The 24,583-nt window shown below is 42.5% G+C and overlaps 1 protein-coding gene across 5 annotated transcripts in view; it reads left to right on the forward strand.

Moving 5' to 3' along the window:
* The window catches only part of NEDD4L (NEDD4 like E3 ubiquitin protein ligase), a 309,487-nt gene that overhangs the window by 158,096 nt on the left and 126,808 nt on the right, over window positions 1-24,583 (forward strand). For 2 of the 5 annotated variants that reach the window (XM_081097854.1, XM_081097855.1), the window contains exon 1: window positions 3,177-3,441. The exons of the other annotated variants lie outside the window; for them this stretch is intronic. The gene's annotated coding sequence lies outside the window, so the exon portion shown is untranslated. Of the gene's footprint in view, window positions 1-3,176; window positions 3,442-24,583 lie in introns of those variants that run through there. 5 annotated transcript variants of the gene reach the window in all.

The following is a 24,583-nucleotide window of genomic DNA, read 5'->3' on the forward strand; positions in this document are numbered from 1 at the left end:
GGGAATTCCAGGAAAGGCTACTATCCCTAGAGCTCCCTTTGCTAAATGCATCCTGCCCACATCGGGAAGCTGAAGTTTCTGCCTCAGGACACCAGTCCCTTCTTGCTCATACAGGCTCTGTGTTAATAATCATTTGACACAATTATTAACACAGAGCCTGTATTTGCTTGGAAAACTCCTCTTCAACCTTATGTAGCCCTTGACTCTTGACTCTTTTGGCTCCATGTTCCCCTCCTTTTCTCTCCAACCAGCTTTCTCTTGTGCCTTCTTCTCCAAGATTCAAATCCCATTTTCTTAGGATTTATTTTAAATCTCGGAAATCGCATTGTGTCTGCTATTGCTTTGATGGAGATTATGACTCAGACACTATAAAAATGGATACATAAAGTATGTAAAATTTTAAATTGGGCTATGTTATTTATAGTTTTATAGTTCATGATTCTCAACAGTATATTGTGAAAGTTTTCCCATGTTTTAAAATATTCCTTGAGGACATGAACATATAGATATCTGTACTTTATTTTCTCTCTGGTTGATCATCAAGAGTGCTTACAGTTTCTCAGTTATGTTTTATAAGGAGCCTCTTGTTCTGTCTGACTCGCCTATAATTCCTGATTTATTTCTATAGACTCTTTATTTCCTTCTCAGTGATACCCCTTTTTAGACTTTCTTCATCTTTATTTATTCTATTGCAACACATTGCTAGCACGTTTCCTTGTTTTCAGTTTCAGTGGACTCAAGGTTGCTCTGCCCCACTAATAACCTCAGTGACCTTGGAAACTACAGCACATCTGTGACACCCCTGTGTCCATATCTGTTTAAGAACTCCAGTCACTTTCATCCATCCACCCCTCATACCTTCTTCCTGAGCCCTCTGATTTGTGGGGGGAACCTGCAGTGTCACACATTCGGGCCTCTGAGTTTATGATGCTATCTGCCATCAGACTTCTGTGCTGCTCAGCTTCTTTGACTCAGCCCCCCTCTGCTTCCTTTTGCTCCCCAGTTGTTCCAGACTTTGATATTCTTGGCTCAGTCTCTGATCCCTTTCCCACTCTCAGCCCATGACCTTGTCTTCTACTTCTCTGCAGCAGCCGCCCTCAGTTGGAGCCGTACTATAAACTGCCCTTCCCTCTACCTAGTTCCTATTTACAGCAGCAATTGTCCTTTCTTCGTATATATCGATCGCCTCAGAAGCAGCTTCCACCCCTTCTCCAAGGGCACCAACCACTTCACTCTGCACAAAGTCCTGTCCTTTTAAACCAATGGTTCTCAACTGGGGGCATCTTTGCCTCCTAGGGAACATTTAGCAGTGTCTGGAGATAGTTTTTGGTTGTCACACCCGAGGAGAGCTGCTATCTAGGGGGTAGAGACCAGAGATGCTGCTAAATATCCTACAATGCACAGAACAGACCCCCTTTCACATCAAGAATTAGCTGGCCCCCAACGTCCGTAGAGCCCAGGTTAATAAAGCCTGCTGTAGATTAGTCTTAGACTTAAGCCATGCTCCATTGCTTGTCCAGTGTCTGCATTCTTGTCTCTTTTCACCATAGCTACTTTGTGGAACATCATTTGTTGTTGTTTGTTTTTCTTTTCAGAATATTAGATTTGAGAAGTTTCAGGATACCCTCAGATAGTAGTGTAATGGGAGCAGGGATAGTAACTCAGCATTGAGACCCATTATTTGTGTTGAATCTACTTTAGCATCTGTTCCTAGACCGTGGTGCTTCCCTGGTTCGTTGGGTCTCACTTTCCTCTTGATGGAGAGACTTTAACTAAGGTTTCTAATGCTCCCGCCATTGCTACCATTTCCTAATTCAGTGTTAAGATTGTTGTTGACCAGGTTTAGTTGCATTTTAGTGGAGGTTGGGCCAAGGCTGATCTTCATGAGTTGGGAGAAAGATGTAGTTAACCTGAAAGTGGATGCATACCATGTGGTCAGTAAGTTTGATTGTTAATGGTGGTAGCAAAATTGTAGTTGGAAAAATTAAGTGTGGGCTTTTTCCTTCTCCCAGAATAAGATTTTTCGATGCCTCTTTCCAAGGCAGAACTGTGGACAGAGAGAAAGGAAGCATAATAAAATGAAATGTTTGGCTGTGGGAAAATGATTATTAATCAGAAATGTGAATTCTGTCTTCACTTTTTATATTAATACTTGGAGTTTCTGCTCTTAAATTGAAATTGTTTAGCACTTATGTGTCCTCATTTTCTGCTTAAACCTTGAGGAATTTTTCTTATTTCAAGAATTCTCCTGAAAATGGTTGGAACTGTCAACCTGTGAGGAACTATCTATGAGGGTGTATTTTTGAGGACAGGGTTTCTGATAGTAGTAGCCCAGTGCCCACTTTCTCCACCAGGACGTCAGTGATCCTCCCAGCCACCAGAGGTCGCTGGCTGCCCTGGTGATCTGTTTTGTCATTCCAGCACCTCCGGGAATCCTAGCCTTTGAGCACCTGTGGGAACTTGAAAGTCTAGTTTAGAGTTTCTCATTTGACATGCCAGGAACACTTAATGAGTGAGCATGCCACAAAATTGGAGTTCATGTGGAAAGTTAGCCTTTTGCTATAAGTAAGAACATTTCCTGTGTCAGCCACACCTGTGTCGTTGTGGAGTGGAGTTTGACCTGCTTCAAGCAAGAGCAAAAAGCAGTCCTTTAGTGCCAGTCACAAGCCTGAGAAAGAGCACACATTTTACTTGGCCCTAGGATTTGAGCAGAATAAAGGGTGGTCAGTTCTGTAAACTGTACCCCTCAAATGGGACTCAGAGCCCTTGATCTATGCCTGGCATCTGAAAATGGTTTACACACCACAGATCTTGGATTCATAGGGAGGTGCTGTTTCTCTTGTGATACTAAATCCCCCCATCTTTTCTGTTTGGTGGTGTAGTTTGTATCATAGTTCTATTTGAAACCTCGGGCACCATTTTAAACAGCCCAATCCCAGGTTATATTACTTAGAAAACCATGTGCTTTATGGGTATTGCCTGTCCTGTCAGGCATGTCCTCCATTCATCATTCTATGATCGAGAACTGCCATTTGAAGAAGCAATGCTGCAGGTAGCAGCGTTCTGGCAGGTGTGGCTGTCAGCTGAATGCCGAGCTGGGCGGGGTTACTTAGGCTTACGGTAGGGGTGGAGCTTGACTCAACTCCTTTTCCACCAAGGAGCATTTCTTTCTAGCTGTCATTGAAGTGAATCATCAGGATAAGTAGCCAGCTCGGAGCATTCCTCCTCAGTTGTGTTAAAACTTGCTGGGGGTCTCGGAGAACCAGCAGAGGTGTGTGCTGGCAGCATTTCAACACAGAGAAGGAGAAGACAGACCAGAGCCCGAGTATCCGAGGGTCCTCGAGGTGGATTTCCCGCTGTGCTACCGGAACACTAGCCCAGTCTGACGCCTTCTGGCAGGAGAGGTGGCTTGTTTTCCGTGAGCCTTGAGGACAATTATAGGTAAGCACAAAGACACCACTGTATATTTATTATATGAATGCATAGCATCTACTATTGGCTTGGAGTTGGAGTTTGGTGTAGTGCTGTTTTTATATCTGTGGCATTCTTCTAGCCCATACCAAGATTTTTCTTTATAAAGTTACTTCTCTTTGGTGTTCAGGGTTAGCTGTAGTTGATCAGTTTTGCTCTCCTTGTGTGTATAGACGGGACAGGAGCAAAGAATGAGACTGAGAAACATTGTCATATGAACTCTCCTGATTTCTTTACTCTTTGCGTCTCATCTTTGGCTGGGCTATTTAGAAACATACACGCTTTTTATTCATAAAAGGAAAGCACATGGATACTTTTGTTTTCTTTTGAAATCATAGAAAATGTAGACCACTTAATTTCTGGGAATTTTTCTCTGATTTAGAAGTTACCGGTTAAGGAGGAAACAATTGTGTTTTTCTTCCTGTTTGTGTTGGGTCTCTCTTTTCTGAGTGTTTCTGACTTAGAAATCTCACTGGAAAAGAGGGAGACACCAGCTGAACTTGGCCTGAAATGAAATAACATCTGAGGGTTGTGAAGTGTTTGCTTGAACAATGATTTATGGTTTATATCTGAATTTTTGCTTGGCAGTGATAGAAATCTTTCTTCCCCTTAGTATTTGGCTTACATGTCTTATTCTAAATCTATTTGTTATTGTTATTATCAACTAGAGAGAACAAAACTTAAAGCCCAGGACACAGTCAACTGAAGTTTTCCTTTGGGTTTTGCTGTCATTTCCCACCCTTACTACTCATACATACGAATGCACTATATGATTAACACGTGATTTTTTTCTGTTTCTTTACTGTCTCATTTGATGGTGATTCATAAACTGTTAGTTTCACCAGTTAGTGTATGTCTGTATATTGCCAAAGCCTGAAATAACCTGGAGTGCAGGCCACACCTTTATGTTAATGAGCCAGGTACTTTCAAAACAGTATTTCTAAAGTTAAATGTATTATTAAAGAATAACTCAGATTTGATGCGTATATTGTTTACATGCATGTGAGTTAGGGTATGCCAATCAAACAAAGAAAAGGAAACAAGTAACTAAACTATAAGAGGGAATTTAAAGAACATGTGGTATTGCTTTTTTTTAAATGTCTCTGAGGACAAGGTGAATTTTAATTCCCATGAGAATTTGAATAAGATGATGGTGAAATTGAGAAGAGAGAAAACAGAAATATTTAATTAGGCAGGAGAAAAGGAAGGACATGATTCTCACAGACATTTTTCTTAAAAAGATTTGTTTTTGTTTTTTGCGGGGTCTTGTATTGCAACTAAATGGTATTTAAAACAACATGTTTAGGACATTTTCTTGTCACTGTAGAATATAACAGAAAGAGACAAGATGAAGGCAGGAACAGAATGATAGACATTTGCTAGTTGAGGAGCATAAAAAATTTATTCTAAAGTGGGTTGTTTGGTGGTTCTGGTGATGGTGGGGAGCCCTATATACTTATTGACAATATCATAGAGGCTGTTAATAAAACTGAGGTTTTTGTGGTTATGACCATTGGGTTGGAGTGGGAGGGTTTTGATTTCTTTTTTAATCTCATTCCAGATGATGTTTATTTCATCAGTCAGTATTTCTTATGGCTTTTCCAAATCAATTTTCAGGTGAAGTCATGTATATCATTTCTTTCACCTTGGCAGAAATCTGTTCCTTCTTGTGGGTTCCCTCCTTTGCAATTTGAGTTAATGATGATTTAATGTGCTAGCAATGTAGAGGCTTTCCCATTCTCCAGGTTGGCTTGAAGCAAGCCTGCTAATCTCTCAGCTTGGATCCCAGAGGCTTTTGAGGTCATTCACCTGCAGGGTGATGGCAGAAGCACGTGCTCTTAGGTGTTTACAGAATCTGTCTCAGCTATGCTCTCAGTGGCTCAGAATTCCACAGAGGGTCACCTGGCACACCTTCACTTACAGTAAATATTTGTGCTCTCTCCATGCTTGGCCTGGTTTTCTTGGTACCCAGGTTGGCAGGAGCATATGTAGGTAGGCAGCTTCCCGTGTGATCTTGCCCACTGGCCAGGACTCGTGGGTCGAACCTGGGTGAGACGGCCAGCTACCCTCCTGAAATCAAAGGGGCTTTGTTTCTGACTCATCTAAAGGCCCCAGGTCTAGATCTTATAGAAAATCCCTCCTGCCCTGCTGTTGTCACCAAAACTGGATCAGCCAAAAACAATCACGAGATCTTGAACCATGAGCTGTACTCTCTCAGCTGAGACATATGTGAGCTATTTTTTCATCTTAGAAGTAGTTACTTGTAGAAAGGTTAAAACACCAGCTCCTGATTGACATCATCGCTGAAAACAAAGGATTGCTTTCTTCTCTTAGAGAAAGGAATTTTCTGTGGAAATTTTTGGAACAGCACATGATATGTGTGACATATCATCAACTCCCAGGGGTAGTTAACAGTGTCACTTCAGACTAAGTGGGAACACAGAGACCATAGATTCAGTGGGTCACTGGAGTTGAACAGAAATACATAAAGAGCACCGCTTCAGTGATGTAAGCGGCTGTGCTCACTTCACTATTACTCATCAGCCCTGGGCGAGAGGATTCCATGGAATTATAAGCCACCTCTGACTCAGGTCAGTGACTGGAAACCCCGCCATTGAGGGCGTTTGGTCATGTGTTCTGAGCAGAGGTCATGTGGAGTCCTGGGGCTGCGATCTTCAGGAACATTAGCCCACACAGGTGTGCAAACCTTCAGCCCTGTTCACATGGTCAATGAGTTTATTTTGGCCAAGATCTGCCATGCTAAGTAGATGCGCTTGAGCCTCAAGGAAGTCTCTAGTTTCATTAAAGGAAATGGTGCAGTGGGCTTGAAGGCATTGGAGTATATTCTACTTTTCTTTCGTACTGTACCCTGTTGTGATGAGGTCTTCAGAGGCGTCATTTTATGTAGGCTTATCAGTGAGTGATCTCTGAAAGAGATTTGTTCTTGGACACTCTCTGGTATTACATTCATGTGATTATTTAGTTTAATTCATTGACAAGGCTTGTTCATTACTTTAAAATAATTTGTCTTCTCACTATCCTTTTAATCCATTAGTTACCGAATAGTTATTAAATATATTTGTGCTAGACACTCAGGAGTACCTCTTTTTCCCTTACGCTTGACACTTTTCATTGAGCTAAAATTCTTTTAAGTTTGACTTGTTCCTTCTCTTATTCTTGTTTTTACTTGATTAATTTTTTTTTAAAGTCCTTACCTGAGATCTTGTCTTTTTCATTGATCTTTAGAAAGAGAGAAGAAGAGAGAAAGAGGAGAAACTTTGATCCGTTGCCTCTTGTATGCACCCCGACTAGGTATCAAACTTGCAATCTAGGTATGTGCCCTGACCGGGAATTGAACCCACAACTTTTTGGTGCAGGGAACAATGTTCCAACCAACTGAGCCTCCTTGCCAGGGTTGGTTGATTTAATTTTCAGTATACGCTTTAACAGCTCTGAAGCATTGGGCTGAGTGAGGATGGCAATGAAAGACAATTAAGAATTGATTTGTAAGAATTTGCCCCTTTTATTAGCTGGTTTTAAAAAATTAATCTTCTCTTCAACTCTTTGTTTTTTAATGGGAGGCCACACATCAAGGTTGAGTGGTTTTCCTTGTGTGCATGTGCACCAGTGGAACTCTGTTTTTGAAGAAAATAAAGAATTTAACAGAGGATTATAAGCTGAAAGGTATTCATGTCAGGGAGCAAGAGAGAGTGAGAATGGAAGATGAAATGGCCCTCATCACGCCACCTGTATAGAACTGCAGATCCCAAGAGACCAGGCATCATCCTACTGCAGGGATATTGCCATTAAAATTTGATTTGGACCACAACATGGGACAGAAAGCTTTGATGACAAAGCCAGTATCTTAGTTTAGCAATAACTGGTTAGGGGTCGGACCCACAAACTAAGCAGCGAGATTCAGCAGTTGTGTGTGGTACAACCTCTTCCCCAACATCTTCACCTGCATGCAGGCTAATCCTGCAGGCTCATCCTAGGTGTTACCCTAGTCATCATTAAATTGCCCTTGTGTTGTGTTAGCGACAACTACATTTGGCTCTGCTTTTTTTATTTGTTTGTTTTTATTAGGGGAGGGGAGAAGTGTGGGCAGAGAACAAAATAAAAAGCAATTTGCAAGCTCCCAAATTGAGAGTGCACCAGTTAGAGTCAAAGTGACCTCCCAACCTTGAGGGGAAACTAATTTACTCAACAGATATGCACTGAGCACCTCAGGGCCACTCTCGGGCTATAGGGGCTAGGAAGGCTAGTATAAACAGAAGAGGCCAAGTGCCCGTCAGTGTCCGGCTGGTGGGCTGCACAGCCGTCTGAGGCCACCTGCCTCTGTACCTGCAGGGAGCTTCAGCCAGTGGAGAAGACTGACAATAACCAAGAGAACAGATACTGTCATTGGAGGTAGTGTGAGGGACTTTAAAGTAACAAAAATCAGGAGACAGGAATAACAGTTACATGGTGGACACACTTTTCTTCTTCTGTATGGCAGCCCCTGACATTTTTTTGTTAGTATGGAAGTTGTAGCCAACACTAGGATTGTGGTTGGAAATCCTTAAGCAATAAAAAATAAAATAAAATAAAATAGTATTCAATTTAAAAAAAATCCTTTTAATATCCTCCTCATAGAAAATTATAAATTATTATACCTGGAAGGGTAAATGGTCATGGATCTTAGAGCAAAATGAAAACATATCCTGGAAAAGAATATTTTAACTCATTAAACATGTCTAAGTATCATGTCTAGAAAACTAGGGACACCAGCATTGGTGCAGTAGCCTCAGCACGCATGAATTATTCTGCCTCGTAAGAGGCATGGTGGCCCAGCCAGTGTGGCTCAGTGGTTGAGTGTTGAACCAGGCAATCAGGTTCAATTCCCAATCAGGGCACACGCCCCAGTTGCAGGCTTGATCCCCAGTAGGGGGCATGCAGGAGGCAGCCAGTCAGTGATTTTCTGTCATCATTGATCTTTCTATCTCTCTCTCTCCCCCCCTTCCTCTCTGAAATGGAGGAAAAAAAAATAATAAATAAATATATATATATATATATATATCCCAGTGCACGAATTTGTGCATGGGTGGGGTCCAGCCAGCCTGCCCCAACAGGGGCCAATTGGGGGCAGGGGCCATGGGTGATCGGCCAGCTGGCCCCACCCCTGATCGGGGTGGGGTGGGACCAATCGGGGGCAGGGCAGGGCAGGCTGGGGAGAGGGGCCTCAGGCAGTTGGGGGAGGAGGTTGGGGGGCCCAAACGGGCTGGTTAGCCGCCGCAGTGTGCATCATAGCGACCAGTCGTTCCATCATTCTGGTTACTTGGCTTTTATATATATAGATGTGGTGTGGTGGCTGAGAATAGAGAGGGAAATGGTTGAGTTGTACCACTGACATAACACAAGTTTTGCCATTTGCCAAATGGAATTATGTTAGGTTCTGTGACCTCCAATATTTGAACTCTCATTTGTCTTTTTTTCCCAAGTCAAGATTTATTATAGCAGCTATGGAATCAAAAGCTTATACGTTGTTACTGTTTTGAGACTGTAAGATAAATAATGAGTGGCAGGGGTGAATGGGAACACATGCAAAACAGGGCGTTTATGAGATGTAGTCCATATGCACGTCCAGAACTCTTAAACCAGCATCCCTGAGAACCAGCTATTGTGTCCTAGTTTCTCAGGTCACAGGGCCCACAGTTCCTAGGGGCAGGGGACAGCCTTGGGATGTGGTCTAATATCCACTACCAGGGACAGCAGCAGCTCACCAGCTGCTCAAGTATAGGGTGCGCCTCCTCACCATTGAATGAAGTTAGCTGATGGAGATCATGACATCTGATAATTTCCAGGTGTGGGTGGCAGAACCACAAAACACACCTGTGTATGTCTTACTGCATGCAACGTGCATGCCCTCAATTATGTTGCTATCCCACCCTTAACTTGAGTAAATCAAGGCCAACATAAAAGAAGAAAAAAGTCCTATCTTTGTCAAATGTGCAACTGTTACATTCTTGTGAAGGCTCTTCCCCTCCAATTGATGATTTCCCATTTCCTTCAAGTTGTTCAAAATCACTGTTTCAGAGAGGTCCCTGGACCATCCTCTTCTAGAATCTTTGTCCACCTCCCAACATCAGTCTCTTTGCCAGCAGTATTTTTCTCTCTGTAGTATTTGTCATGTTCTAACACACTTATACTAATTTATTCTGTGTTGTTTGCCACCTGTCTCCCTTTGTTAGAGTGTCAACTCCACAAGGGTAGGGAGTTTTCAATGGTTTTTCCCTGTTGTATTTCAGGTGCCTAGACCAGTGCCTGAGACATATAGTAGGTGCTCAGTGAATATTAGTTGAATAAAGCAATGGGAGAGCAAGCCAGGCATCCGAACTTTGGAGGGTTTATGAAGGGGAGCCTCCGTGAGGTCTTCCTGATCCTGACTTGCTCAGATGGAGGCTGAGGTTGCTTCTGAGTTCTTATTCCTTTTCAGCGAGTTGTCTATAGGTCGCCTGGTCCCATCTTTATGCCTTCGTAGGATGGGATTGGCTGGGTGGCTCTCACCACATTGAGATGAAAGTCAAATTGCTCGACTTTCGTCCATGCTTTTCTGAGTTGGAGTTAAGCCCCTGGTTTCTGTTTGTCCACAGGGAAAGGGCTCTGTGAGACTCCCTGCAAGATATTCATCAACCCGGCAAATGTATTACCCACTGTGGGCTTTTCCTACCTAATTGCCATGCTAGTTTTCAGCATTCAGCATGCTGCCATTACATGCTCTCTATGGATTGACTTGGCCTTAATCCTTGATTAATTGCCTTTTGTTCAAACGCCCACAGAGCAGATTATCCTTCACTTTCAGCTTCTGCTCCAATCCTATTGGCTTTCTTTGTTTCAGTCTGGATGTGAGAAGAATAACCAAGAAATCACAAGTGAAGCTCTTTTATTTCTAGCCAATATACTCCTATCTTAGTAGGGCTGTAGTTGAGAAGATGAGAGGTGGCCATTGCTCAGAATGTATGTTCCATGATATGGACAATGACATTTCCCAGTATCATTCCACTGTAGAGCTTGAGATTGGCCCTAGCCACCTCTTCCCCAGACCCCATGTACCTGGCCTGCCCTCAGGCTGTCACAATACCCTGTAAAGCAATTACTTGGTGCAGACCTACTGTGTGACTGGAATGTCATATACACAAGTAACCAAGACATGGCTGTGTTTGCAAGAAGCTTCCAGATTGGTAGCAGAAATACACAGAGAAGTAAACAATCACTGTACAGATAGACTTCTGCCAACAGGAGTGGGGTTTGGGGATTAGGAAGTCTTGTCAGAGACAGTGGAGTTCGTCGCAAAGGTTATGTTCAGGAAAGGTGGGTGCAGGGCATTTTCAGCAGAGGAAAAAACATGGTGTGCTCAGAGAAGTAAAAGTCCCCTTTGGTTTGATGTGTATGGCACATGGAAGGTGACATTGTAGGGGCAGGTAGGGGCCAGAGCCAGGCAGACTGTGTATGTCACAATAACCTGGACTTTATCTTTGAGGTTACAAGAACCAACTCAGAGTGGGTGATTCCCACATGGTTGGTTTGGGTGATTGGGTTAATATTTGGCAGCATTAACAAGATGTGGATTAGAGGAGGCTGGAGCTTGTGGCAAAATTTATCCATGAGGTGCTTAATCATCAAGGTCAGGGTGGCCAGAGGTTCCCTAATTTGCCTGCCTGGTGCTCAAGCCTGAGGACCTCTAAAGTATAGACCATACAATACATGGAGTCTAAATCTAGTTGGCAGTTAATAAGTGGTTTTGGCTGGAACACATTGTTGCCCCACACAAGCCATTTCTTGCATTCAGATCATGTATGTCTGAGTCAGGTTGTTCAGTTATAAGGAGGCATGCTGCAGGCAGGCATGCTATCTGAACGTTAATTGTTGAGGTCTCAGACAGCTTTTTCAGCGTAGTAACTGAATATTACACCTGCAGAATGGGGACATGCACTTGCATGTTCACCTTGCTTGGGATAATCTAAACCATTTACTCCCCTAATGACCCAGTGAAGAGAGAGATCATGTCTCACTATGTGGTACCACCTGCTACATCCACAAGTGGCACATAATTATGATCACTTGTTAATAGTATCTCAATCCATGTCAGCTGCACAAAAAATCGAGGTTAATTGCAACTAATGTTTTCTCAATCATCTGCTCATATGAAGGACTGTTGAAGAGTTTGTTAGGTGTGTGAAAATGCACATCCATATTGAGGCTTATGCACCTTTATTTTGAAAGGAAGCCTTTCCAAGGTTGGGAAAAAATCAATAACACTACAAAGGGGTCCCGAATTGTGAGAGCATGCAGGCTGGGCTGAGAGACCCCCCCCTCCCCTGGTGCACAAATTTTCATGCACCGGGCCTCTAGTATATTCATAAAACAGAATTATCTAAACAGTTGCATAACATTAATGCTCTGACACATGCCTTTAGGAGGTGGGCAGGAACAATGCCTTCTAATAAATAGAACCTACCTTAGGCTGTCTTGAGAAGCCCCTAGATCAACGGTTCTCAACCTGTGAGTTGCGACCCTTTGGCAGTCGAACGGCCCTTCACAGGGGTCGCCTAAGCATCCTGCATATCAGATATTTACATTATGATTCATAACAGTAGCAACATTACAGTTATGAAGTAGCAACGAAAATAATTTTATGGTTGGGTCACAACATGAGGAACTGTATTTAAAGGGCCAGAAGATTGAGAACCACTGCCTTAGATAGTCAGTCTCATCTAACATGGTAACTTAAGGGTGGATTTTAAAAAATCTGAACACAAGGAAAAAATCTCCAGTGTGCATCCAGTTTTGGGGACATGATAGGGAGCTACAGTGTTTGTACTTGGTTGATTTCAGAGCAGGTCAACCAAGATTGTTTTGGGGGGTGGGGGGTTAATCCTCACCTCCTCATTTGAGGATATTTTTCCCATTGAATTTTTTTTTTTTTTTGAGAGAGAGAGAGTGGAAGGGAGTGGGAGAGACAGAGAGATAAACGTTGATGCAATTGGTTACCTCTTGAACACACCCCAGCCGGGGCCAGGGATTGAACCTGCAACTGAGGTACAAACCCTTGACTGAAATCAAACCTGGGACCCTTTAGTCTGAGGGCTGACACTCTGTCCACAGAGTCAAACTGGCTAGGGCTCAGCCAAGATTTTTAACACTGCTCAAGGCTTCCTTTCTTCTCGACAGTATATGAGTCCAGGAAATCCAGTGTGAGTGTCTGCATGATTGAGGGGAAATGCATGCCCTACGACACTCCTCTCAGTAGCATTGGGGCAGGGGGCATTATCATAATCTGGCCCTCCTTATATTGATTCTAGTTTTTTCTCCCTGTGATAATCCAATGAAACATAACTGTTTTTTTCCTCTTTTAAAATTCAGTTTTTAAAAAGTCTTGTGGTGCTACAGAACAGAATTCAGCATAATGGGAAGGTCAAGTGTCCGGTGGTTTGTTTGCACGTTTAAAAGCCTTGAAGATAAAACTTGAAAAAAATTATTTCGCAAATTATTTTCTGAGAGTTAAGAGGATACTTGGTTTCCCTGAGGAATTCTAGGATTTCACCGGCGGCTGTTTGTGTTTTTGAGAGCAGTCTGAATGTGACCAGCAGGGTAGCATGAGGAATAAGGGCTGTTGTGCAACTTAGGACGAGTCCACAATCCCTTAACTGCATTTGGAAAAATCAGAAACCTTGAGAACTGAAAACATTTTTGTAGGTTTGTAAAAAACCTCATAGCAACACCTGATCTGAATGGACTTGACAGAATTCCTGGTTTTAGGTAAAATACTTAATGTACATACACGTTGTAGCGCACATGTTAACATTTGAGTATGGGTCCCACCCCACGCCTCTCCTGGGAATGTTACATAATCATTGGAATAATCAGAACCATCTTTCTACAATGAGAAAAAAGTCAGAGTTCTGTAACACATTTGGCTGGAGGGCTTCTGATAAGGACTGGTTTTAACAGAGTGCTAGTTTCTGAGGGCTGCCCTGATAAAGTACCACTAACTGGGTTGTCTCATAGTTCTGGAGGCTGGATGTCTGCAATCAAGGTGTCAGCAAGGCCATGCTCTCTCACAGGGCTCTGGGGAAAACTCCTGTATTGCCTCTTCCTTTTCTGGTGATTGCTACGATTCTTAGCATCCTTCCCTTCGGCTTGTGGGCGCATCTGCCCAGTCACATGGCCCTTTCTCGCTCTGTCTTCACATCATCTTCCCGTGTGCATGTGTATTCCTGCGCCCAAATCTCTCCTCTTATGACCCTAATATGACCTCATTTTAATTTGATGACCCCTATAAAGACACCATTTCCTTGTTGGTTACATTCTAAGATACTGGGGCCTATGACTTCAGTATATCTTTTTTATGAGGGAATGATTTAGCCCATATCACAGGTCCCATATGAGCTCTTCTGTGTTTTTTTTGTTTGTGTGTTTGTTCAGGGCAGGGCCCCTTCTGAGGCCTGCACCCTCAGTGCTTCCCTGGTGCCCTGGTGGCTGCATCATTGAATGGGTCTCACTCTTCACTCTATGGAGCTGTCACATGTCACATTAATCCCATGGGAGGGAGGAGTCCTTTTCCCTCAGAGAATCTCACCTGTAAGAAGACAGATTCTTGCACTGAGAACTGGACTGGGGGTTAGCTCCTGAGGTCCCTCTGGCACCACTGCCATTCCCACCCCTGAGAAGTCTAGAATGTTCCAACATATGTTAATCGGAGGATTGTATAGAAAGTGCTTAGTGGGTTCTTGACACATAATAAATGCTCTTGGGTAGAGAGGGTGATATTTTTATGTGCAGAGGAAATGTCTGACGGTACCCTCTTCTCTCCACCACTCTCCCATTTGCCCTGAAAATTGGCCCCATGAGGCCTGCACTCAGCACAGTTGTTGTTTAGTATCCTTCATGGTGTCGCTCTCTGCTAGACCTTTGTTCCTGAGCACCCACAGGCCTCAACAGGACCCATCTCTGCGATACTGGGGCACTGTCTGCCTCCGTGAGCCGTCTTCAGTCCTCGCATCCCAGAGTGAGCAGTGAGGCTGAGATGACATGTGTGCTGTGCTCCAGGAACCAACGGCTCTTCCTGAGTTAAACATCTGTGCCTCCCTGTTTAGTTAATAAAGGCTGAGTTCCCTGAGTAGTTCCCTACCTTAGAATTTGCCCTCTTTCCTAGTTCAGCACAGGTCGGTGTCAGTTCCACCGTGGTGTCAAGTTCAAAGTCCCACTGCTTGGCCAGCAGTATTTCTTTCTGTCATAGGGCATGGGTGGGATTAGCCAAGGAATGGACTTCGGGGTTATAGGAGAGTGATGACTTTGGAAGTCCGTTCCCGCATGGGAATTTCGGTGTCATTCTGTCTGTGTGCCTGTTTTTTAAGACAATTGACTTTATAAATTGGGGGTGGAGGGAGCTAATTTATAAACAATGAAATGTAGTTAGGCGATTAAGAATGCATCTTTGGGTTTTTGTTTTGTGAAGTTCATGCTAGGTTGACTTTTGAAGTGTGAGGGGAGTGGATAGGTGAGCAGGTGTCGGTATCCACCAGAGTCAGGTCAGAACAAACCAGCCGACCAGCTGCCTCAGAATTTCCCCCTTACCCTGTTTCCTTTAAAACTGAATTCCTAACAGGCTCTTATTATTACAGGGTCCTTGTAACGTTACTCTCACTAGACAATAGTGTTGTTTTAAGTAGGCAAGAACTGGCTTGCCTTAACTCTCTTCCTTCCCTTCACCCCCATCAAAATAAACAGAAAGTGGTGCTAACAGGTAAGTTATAGTTATAGGTAGGCTTATAGGTTGCCCTTCCTATGACCCCAGTAAGCATGGGCAATGTCAAGCAGCCAGAGTGAACCCACCAGGCAAGGCAAAGCCCCTGACCTCCAGCAGACTTGAAGCTGTACCCTCCTTCTACCCTCTCAGGAGTGATAGGCTAAGTGGGGGCAGAAGTGCTGAATGAATGAGCTCATTGTACTGGACCCTGGAGAAAGAGGAAAAGATGGAATCCTAGTGGTTCCCAAAGTGAGGTGTCCAGATGAACAAATTGTTACAAATGCAGATTAGCGGCTCCTATCTCAGATCTGAATGGGAAACTCTGGGGTTGGGACTAAGTAATCTGTGTTTTAAACCTTGCTCAACAGTAGAAAATTTAGAGAAAAAAATAACCACAAAGAAGAAAATAAACATAATTCATAAACTTATCTAGAAAGAACAACTCTTAACTTTAGCTATGTTTTTCTCAATTGCTTTCATATATTATACAGTTAGTCACATTTTTTAGATCCTGCTTATTCCTGAATATTATACCATGATTATTTTTCCCACTTAAAAATATTTGTTGAAAACATGATTTTAATGTTTTATGATATTCTAGTCCATGATTATACTATGATTTATTTAATCACTTCTCTATTGGTCTAGAGCAGGGGTGGGGAATGTCTGGCCCGAAGGCTGTATCATTTGGTCTGGCCCTGCCAAGACAACCACAGGTGGGACTCAAAATTAATAAATCTAGGAACTTTTTCCATAGCAACATAATTTTTAAGTTGATAATTTTGTATGGCCCATAAGTGATTTTATAAATATCCAAATGGCCCTTGGCAGAAAAAAGGTTATCCACCCCTGGCCTAGATTTGTTGATCAAAGGCAACAACACTATGAATGTTTTATATACATCCTGCCATCTGACTTTCCAGAAAACATATAATAATTTATTTCAAGTAGTAGAGTATTAAAATATCTGCCTCTCTTTAGAAAGTGATAACTTTTTTGTGTCTTTGATAATGTTAGATGAAATTTCAGTTTCGCCCTGACTGGTTTGGCTCAGTGGATAGAGCTTTGGCCTACGGACTGAAAGGTCCCAGGTTCGATTCTGGCCAAGGGCATGTACCTTGGTTTCGGGCACATCCCCAGTAGTAGGTGTGCAAGAGGCAGCTGATCGATGTTTCTCTCTCATCGATGTTTCTAACTCTCTATCCCTCTCTCTTCCTCTCTGTGAAAAATCAATAAAATATATATTTTTAAAAATTTCAGTTTCAATATGATTGCATATATACATATGTTTTATTTCTTCTCTCATACTATCTAGGTAGTTTTTTTTCTTATTTTGTGTTTTGCGTTATTTCTTTATCAGTAATTTGTGTAACACTGGCTATAATAGTAAAAGTGGAAAAGAATGAGGAAACCTACAAAACAGGTTTTTCAATGAAATTTTCTGGGTTAGGGAAGTCTCAGTGTGTCAAATACATCAGGTAGTCAAAATAAATTTGATCTCTGGTGCTATGTAACATTCTACATTACCCATGTAGTAATGAGTAAAGACACAGTCCTTGTACAGGCTGTCCCTATTGAGCAACTGCATTTACAGGAAGGAATTATTGCTTCTTTCAGATTATGGTTGAGTTGTTTCCTTAAAAAGAAAAAAAACGGTTGAAAAATGAAGCCCTATATTATTATTCTTGTGATGTCCAAGTATCTTGGAAGGACATCTTTAGAGCTTATGGTCAAGGCAGTGTCCTTCCAACTTGGCTGCAATCTGAACATAATCCACCTTGAATGCTTTGCCCAGAGGAGGCAACTTCTGCCTTTCTCCCCCTTCTCTCCTCCTCCTCCTCCTCACTGTCCTGCCTTCTTTAAAATATGTGGATCTCAGCAAAGACTATTTAGTCTGATAACAATGAGTGAATAATCATTGCAAAAGGACTAGCCTTGACACATTCTGGTTTGTCATGGAACACTTCGGTGAGTCAGATGGAGAGGGTCAAGTATCACACCATTAACGATGCATCAAGATGGACTGTCTTTGTTTGGTGTGTCCCAGGAGAGTGAGCAGTGAGCAGATCTGGAAAATGTTGCTTAATGGTGATGGAGCTGGAATGAGAACCCTCTCTGAATTCTTTAAACCTAGTTGAACATGAACTTTGAGACTTGGTTACAGAAGATCTGACGTTGGGTGGTGGGCACACGGTGTAATATACAGCTCTTGTAACATAGAAACCAACACCTGAAACCTGCATGTTCATGTTGACAAATGTCACCCCAATAAATATAATAAAAAATGAAATAAACCTATTTGGAAATCAGTGTAAGCCTGTAGTCCTTCAGTCTCTATTAGAGATAACCAGAGGGTCTCAGAGAGGGGAAGCAGAATTCTGTGTTGAGAATAATTACAATTCTCTTTTTGCAAAATCAGGATGGGCTTTTGACCAAGGTCTTTTGGTGACTTCTCATAAGAGAGCAGGTACTTGTGGCATTTTTGTTGAGCATCTTGGCATCTGTTAGACTTTTTAAGATTTCATTCCAGGTAACAGGACTTGTCTTCTAGCCATTGAGTTCATGCAGGTTCTGGAGTGGCTCATGTGTCCAAGATAAGGTGATGTCACCATTCTATTTTTTCCCTCTCAGAAGTAATCTTTTGTGTACAGATGAGGTTTCTTGTTTGTGAGTGGGCAGCTTGAATTTCCTAGGTATCTTTTCCTCTGGACTTTATATACTTAGTGAAAACCTAAGGAACCTAAGATCCTTCAGGACTTGGTTTGTGTTTTTCTCACTCCCAAACTAGACATCGAGATTTGGAGGCCAATTCTAACTTTGAGACTTAGACTTTAAATAACACTAAATCATTAAGATTTTGTGATGCCAGGGCATTAGTGTTAGGCCCTTGCAGACTTACGTACAAACACATCACCACAGACATGGAACAAGAGATCCCAGAGCCCCTTATGTGAAAGCCTAATTTATCTAGAGAGCTCTGTAAAAGGACTTCAGTTATAAAAGCGAGGCTGTAAGCAATGCCTTGGAATTCAGTCTGCCGGAATGGTAAGGGCTGCTTTGTCTGTGGTGCACCCTGCTCTTCTGTGGGTGATGTTGCCTGTGTAATAAGAGATTGAAGCACCAGTACCACTTCATAGCTTGAGGCTGCACATAGTTATCCAGGCCTAAGAGCTGGAGGTTGGTGTGGCTCCAACCTCTCCTCCTAACCTACTCACCATGCTTATTTGCCTACCCACTTCTTTTGAGTACACCTTTGGGTGTGCTCCCAATTCTTTCTTCTTGATCCTCACTGCCTCTGTTGAAATCTTTCTCACTCTTTGGTGCAAAAGTCTTCCCACTGGTCTCCCTGCCCACTGCTTCATTTCCCAATAACCAGGCTGATCATGAGTTTTCCTATTTCAACAACCGCATGATGGTGATGATGGTGGTGGCAACTGTGGCTAACATTTATTGAGTGCTCACTACATGTCAGACAGTATTATAATTTTAATCTTCATACCAGCCTCCTTATAAAGGATGTCCTGCTAATATCCCCATTATGTAGATGGTGAAAGTTAGGCCCACAGGGACTTTATAAGTTTCCCAGAAGCATACAGCCATACGCAGGGGGAGCCAGGTTGAGCCCAAGGACGATGGCCTGCTCTTTAATTGCACATAAGCTCCTTGTGATTTGAGCTGGGGCTCCCTCTCCAGCTACCTTTTCTCCCCAAGTCCTGCAGCCTGCTACTGGGCCTTTGCCTATACTCTTCCCTCTGGAAAACTCTCACCCTGCTCTTGGCCCTCCTGTCTTGGCTGCAGAAACTGCTCTGGCAGGGGTGGGGGCCGGATGGCCCAGTGCATACGAATCACCTAGAACTCTTGGTAAATGAAGTTTTCCAGGTCTCAACCCAAAGATTGTGATCTAGCAGGCCTGGGGTGGAATCAGGTACCTGATGACAGGTGACTCAGGCGTGCGCAAGGTCAGGAGCGCAGCAGTGTTCTGTTCCAGGGTACATTCTTGGCTCACTGCCACCGTCATTGCTATACTTCTGTGTGCCCAATTCACATGGAGGCAGGACTGTCTTTTATTTTCCATGCTTGTCCCCTTGTCTGGAATATGGTAGGCACTCAGTAAAAAGACTATTGTTTGAATCCTAATATCAGTTTGTTGTTTTCTTTTAAAGGCTGAAAAGAAAGAATGTGATGTCTAAGTAGGTACTATGCAGAGAAAAACAAAAGGTTTGCAAAATAGAATTTCTCTTCTAATTCACAAAGCATTGAGCTTCTTTGAGAGTAATGTTACTGTTCGCACTGAATTGTACTGGATACCAGCCACGGGGACAGTGCAGCTAGTTGCCAAGAGTGAATTCAGGTGAACTTTGTTGTAAATAAGATGACTAGTTTGAGCATCTCCACTCAGATCCCCAGGAGGCTTCCACACAGTGTGAGTAATGAGAAAGCAGGGAAAACTTAGTTTGCTGGGATTGGCGGCACCGAGTCTGTACTACGAGGTGATCGGTGGCAGATCAAATCAGCAATCACAGCAGAAGTGAGTGGTCAGAAGGAGTAGCAGAGATATTCAAATGTCTTACAAGAGAAAAAAGACTAGAACCCCAGTTAGCATGGGTGTCATCAATAGGGCACATGTACTCTGTGTTTGGTGCTGAGCTGGGTGCTGAATTAATACATTATTTTCTCTGATCCTTACAATAACTCTCTGAGTTAGGAGTTGTCATTCCCATTTCATTCAAAGCATTCTGAAGAGTGATAAAGTGACTGTCTGGAGGTCACTCAGAGGTTGGTGAAGCTAAGAGTTGAGACTCCAGTGGAAATGGTCAGGGTCTTCTTCCTGCCTGCTTCCCATTGCCTGCCTGTTTTGTTTTGTTATAAAAGTATTATGTATTAAAGATTAAAAACAACAATCTTACAACAGTGCAAAAGGGAGTCACATGAAAACCAGAGCTCTCTATGCCTATGTCCTGTATCTATAATAATAGTAGTTGCAGATGAGCTTCTTGTGTGTCTCCCTAAACATTCTGAAGCTTTAGCAGGGGGAAGTCATCGCCAACATAGCTAACCGTTGACCTCAGGACTAGGCTGACCTTTTGCAGCCAAGGTAGGGGATATGTTGAGGATCTGTGAGGTATAGCTTCAGGGGCAGAGGGTTCTTCCAGAACTCGGGTGTTTATCAGAGGGCTCATGTGGACTGGTGTGGAAAGTCCCTGGGAACTGAATTCTCCCTTTTACCACCCCTGCAGAGTATCGTGTTCAGAAACAAAGGCCATCAGGTCTTAAAACAGCATGCACGCATTTGAGAAGAAGCTGGTGGTGGTGAGGTTCACTGACCCTTAGACTTGCCCCAGACACAAAAACACATCATTGTGTTTTTGCTTGTTGCTTAGGTGATATGGTTTTCATACCTAATAGGTAAGCTGATGAGACGCTAATAACATCTGTAGGGAAATATCAGCCCAGTGATGGTCAAGAGTAGTCTGTCATACTCAAAACTGTGGCTGTATGTCCTGATGGAGAAAACCTCTTGGTAGAGGGTAGGGTCTTATTCCTTCTTGCTCCTATATCTCTAGAAAGTTCTTTGTTTACCCAGGATGGAGTGGGCTCTAGTTCTTATGAATGATGAGAAACAAGTTCGAATTGTTCTGAGATTCAGTATATTCTTTCCTTTTATTTTTATTGATTTCAGAGAGGAAGGGAGAGGGAGAGAGAGAGAGAAACATCAATGATGAGAGAGAATCATTGATTGGCTGCCTCCTGCACACCTCCTAATGGGGATTGAGCTCGCAACCCGGGCATGTGCCCTCGACCAGAATTGAACCCGGGACTCTTCAGTCTACAGGCCAACTCTCTATCCATTGAGCCAAACCAGCTAGGGCAAGATTCAGTATATTCTATCTAAAAGGGACCATCCATTTCTATTGGTTTTAAAACTTTTTTATATTAAGTTCTAAAACTCTGTCCAAAAAAATTTCTGAAATGGAAGCCAAAAATATGAAACAGATTATGGTAGAATGGTAGTTATCCTGAGATAGTTATGTAGAACTGAGGCTCTGTAGTTTGAAAACCATGATTTAGTACAACCCCCTTATTTGGAGATATGGAAATTTAGGTTCACAGCGCTAAAGTGACATGTCCAAGGTTACACAGCTAGTTATTTGGAGTGTTGACAAGATGATATCTGACTGTGTGGCCTTCCCCAAAGGTAGACACTTAACTCAGGCGTCTGGTTCCTTCTCCTACTACAGATAAGATAAAGAATGTATCATAATAGCAGTCTCATCCAAAATGCCTTCCAACATGGCAGAATACTAGAAGCTTCTGCCTCTAGACATTCCTTCCAGCCAGCCCTCTTGGTAGTCCGAGGTAGTGTGTGAGGCAAGGCTGTGGTCATGCACTCAGGGAGCTGGATTCTGAAGCAAGCATGCTGTATCCCTCCCTTCCCATCTCCCCTACTTACTGATTAACCTGCTTGATGTCTGTCTCATTTTCTCATCTGAAAATTGTGTCAACTTCATAATCTTGCAGTGAGGATCAAATAAGATACACAAGTAAGTACCTCGCGTATGCCAGGAGAGGACTGGATCCTTTGTGGTGACTGAGTGCTGGGCTTGTGGTCATGGTGGTGCTGGTGCCAGTTGTGCTGATAGTTGCAGTAGAGCTGATTCCTGTTCAGGCTGCTCTGACATCTTCCTGCTCATGTTCTAATTCCTGATGTCCTGACCCACATCTCAGCTTTGTGCTCCAGCTTTCACCTTGCTGAAATGGGAAGGTGCAGTCATTTTCACTCAGCTGGGCTAAGTAGGGCTATGCATTGATGTCCATTTATGAGCTTTGTTGAGTTCACCCTTTTTTGCCCCCCCCCCCTCCCCCAGCTCACTAGCACTTGTGTGTGCTCCTAGCAAAGTCCTTGGAATGTAGTCAATACTCGGTAAATATTTGTCAATGTGAATGGTACTGTTGTACCATCACCTGAGACCAGTCTGGGCAGCTCCCACCAGCACCACCCTTGAACTTGGGTCTTCCTGCCCTTTAACCAGCCCATCCGAGGCCCTGTGTTCCCACCCCTTGAACTTGTATCCTGCTCCCACACCTTGGTCTTTGGTTCTCTCTTCCAGGAGTTTCTTGGTTGATCTTCCATGTAGACACTCCAGTCCCTACTTGTACCTGGATAAGCACGTCAGGACACGCCCAGGCATGCTGTCCTTGTTACAGCTGAGGCCCACTGCCCCAGACGTAGAGACCCCACTCTCACCCCCAGGTGCATGTGGCACTTGCTGTAAACTGTTCAGAGGACACAAAATGAGGTCAATGATTAGTAGAAGAATGTGGATGTTCTATTAAAGGGAATGCTTAGCTCTTTATTGCAGTTATATAATAGGCAGCAATCATGATAGCCGAGGGACATGAAAACACAGTCAGCAGAGTTTATAGAGTTCTCTGTCATGTGGGCTTGTGTGTGTTGTTGTGTGTGTGCGCGCGCGCGCATGCACTTGCCTATGAATGTACCTCCAAGGCATTCTGGGAACTTGTTCTTGAGAAAGAGATATCAGGCCTGGTTCCTTTTTTTTTTTTTTTTATAGCAATAGCTTGGTGGCTGGAAATAGAGTATTAGTTTCTATAGCTAAAAAGATACTCTTTAAAAACCTTCTAGAACACTGGTTCTCAGGGTGGTTCCTGGATCCAAGAGCATTGGAATCACTGGGAATTTGTCAGAAATACAAATTCTAGGGTCCCACCACAAATCTACTAGATCTTTAAGTGTCTTTGGGGTTGAAGCTCAGCAATCTATATTTTAACTACCCCCTCTCCCAGGCAGTTCTGATCTGCCCAAGTCTAAGGACCACATAGCCACTGACTCCTAAATCATCACCCCAAGACTGATTAGGAAAGTGCTCCTAGGGTCTTTAAACCTGGATTAGATCTGTTTCCCGATTCATCTTTATTTAAGGCTATAGGTGTACACAAAAGAAAAAGTCGATGTCTGTATTAAAGAAGTGATGTTCTTGAATCAAGCCTTCCTCTAAACCAGAACCTTTAGAATACTGAGCAAATTCTGTTGCTTTTTTTTTTTTAAGATGTGTTGTAGCTTACATTAAGACGTGTTTTATGTATAATAAATACCATAATCAAGGCTATGTATATTTTTCCCCCACCAACTTTTGATTTTTGTTTTTGGGATATTGAGCATAGTCCTGTTACTTCCAAACTTTACATTTTATCACACCTTTCTCTTTCCTTAAAGGATTTCATGGCATATTTGTTGAAGTATCAAATAAAAATCTATATAGTCTTAAGCATTTAACAATACTCTGTAATCTTTGGAAATGTCCTGGAAGTTGCAAAATAAGTGTTTATAGCCGCTAAAGGATAATTCTCAAATAGGGTAGAAATAATTTATCAGCTATAGATAATTAGATGAGTGACCATGGGAGCCCTTTCTATGATTTTCAGGGTCTCGTGTGTGAAATGAGACCCTGGATCACAAATTCTTATAAAGTGATAGTTTGACTAGTTTTGAGTTATCCCAGGTTACCAAAATTAGAAAATGTGAGTGGATTTATCACATCCTTAGTAGATAGATAGTTCACAGTAAGCAGTCCTTTCAGTACACTTCTCAATAAAAGTTTTCAATTTCCTAAGGAAGTAATAAAAACTCTGGGATTTGTAGTCAGGAAATCTGAAATTTAATCTAGACTCTACTGAAATCTGCAAATTTAGGCAAATCTCCCTGACTTTCTGGGCCTTAGTTCTTTGTTTTTGAGTTTTTGTTTCTGTTTTAATTGTAAGATGATAGTTGTTGGTTTATATCAGGGTTGGGAACCTTTTTTCTGCCAAGGGCCATTTGGATATTTATAACATAATTCGTGGGCCATACAAAATTACCAACTTAAAAGTTAGCCTGCTATATTTGGTCAAACACTTAATTAACTCAGCCCTAATGCCCTGGCAGAGCCAAACAAAATGATTTCAAGGGGCTTATACAGCCTTCGGGCCAGACGTCAGGTTCCCTATCCCTGGTTTAGATAAACAATTTCTTTTCCTTCACTAAAAGAAAAATAATTAGTACATAAATAGTGGAAATCAGAATATACTAGTAAATAAGACATGAACTAAATTTTCTAGCTAGATTGTGCTAATCTGAACACATTTTGTATGCTTTTTAATATTTTTTCTTAAAATCTGTTTAGGAAAAAAATGATGGCAGTTTAAATATTTTGAGTTAATAGGGAAGATTATCTTTAAAGTTAGAATCTGAGTTTTGTGATAGTTTTGCTTCTAAATACACATCGACTCTCGTGGATAGAAACTTCTTTGTATATTTACTTAGGT

The sequence above is a fragment of the Myotis nattereri genome, assembly GCF_964212035.1.
Source record: "Myotis nattereri genome assembly, chromosome: 8".
Classification (NCBI taxonomy): domain Eukaryota; kingdom Metazoa; phylum Chordata; class Mammalia; order Chiroptera; family Vespertilionidae; genus Myotis; species Myotis nattereri.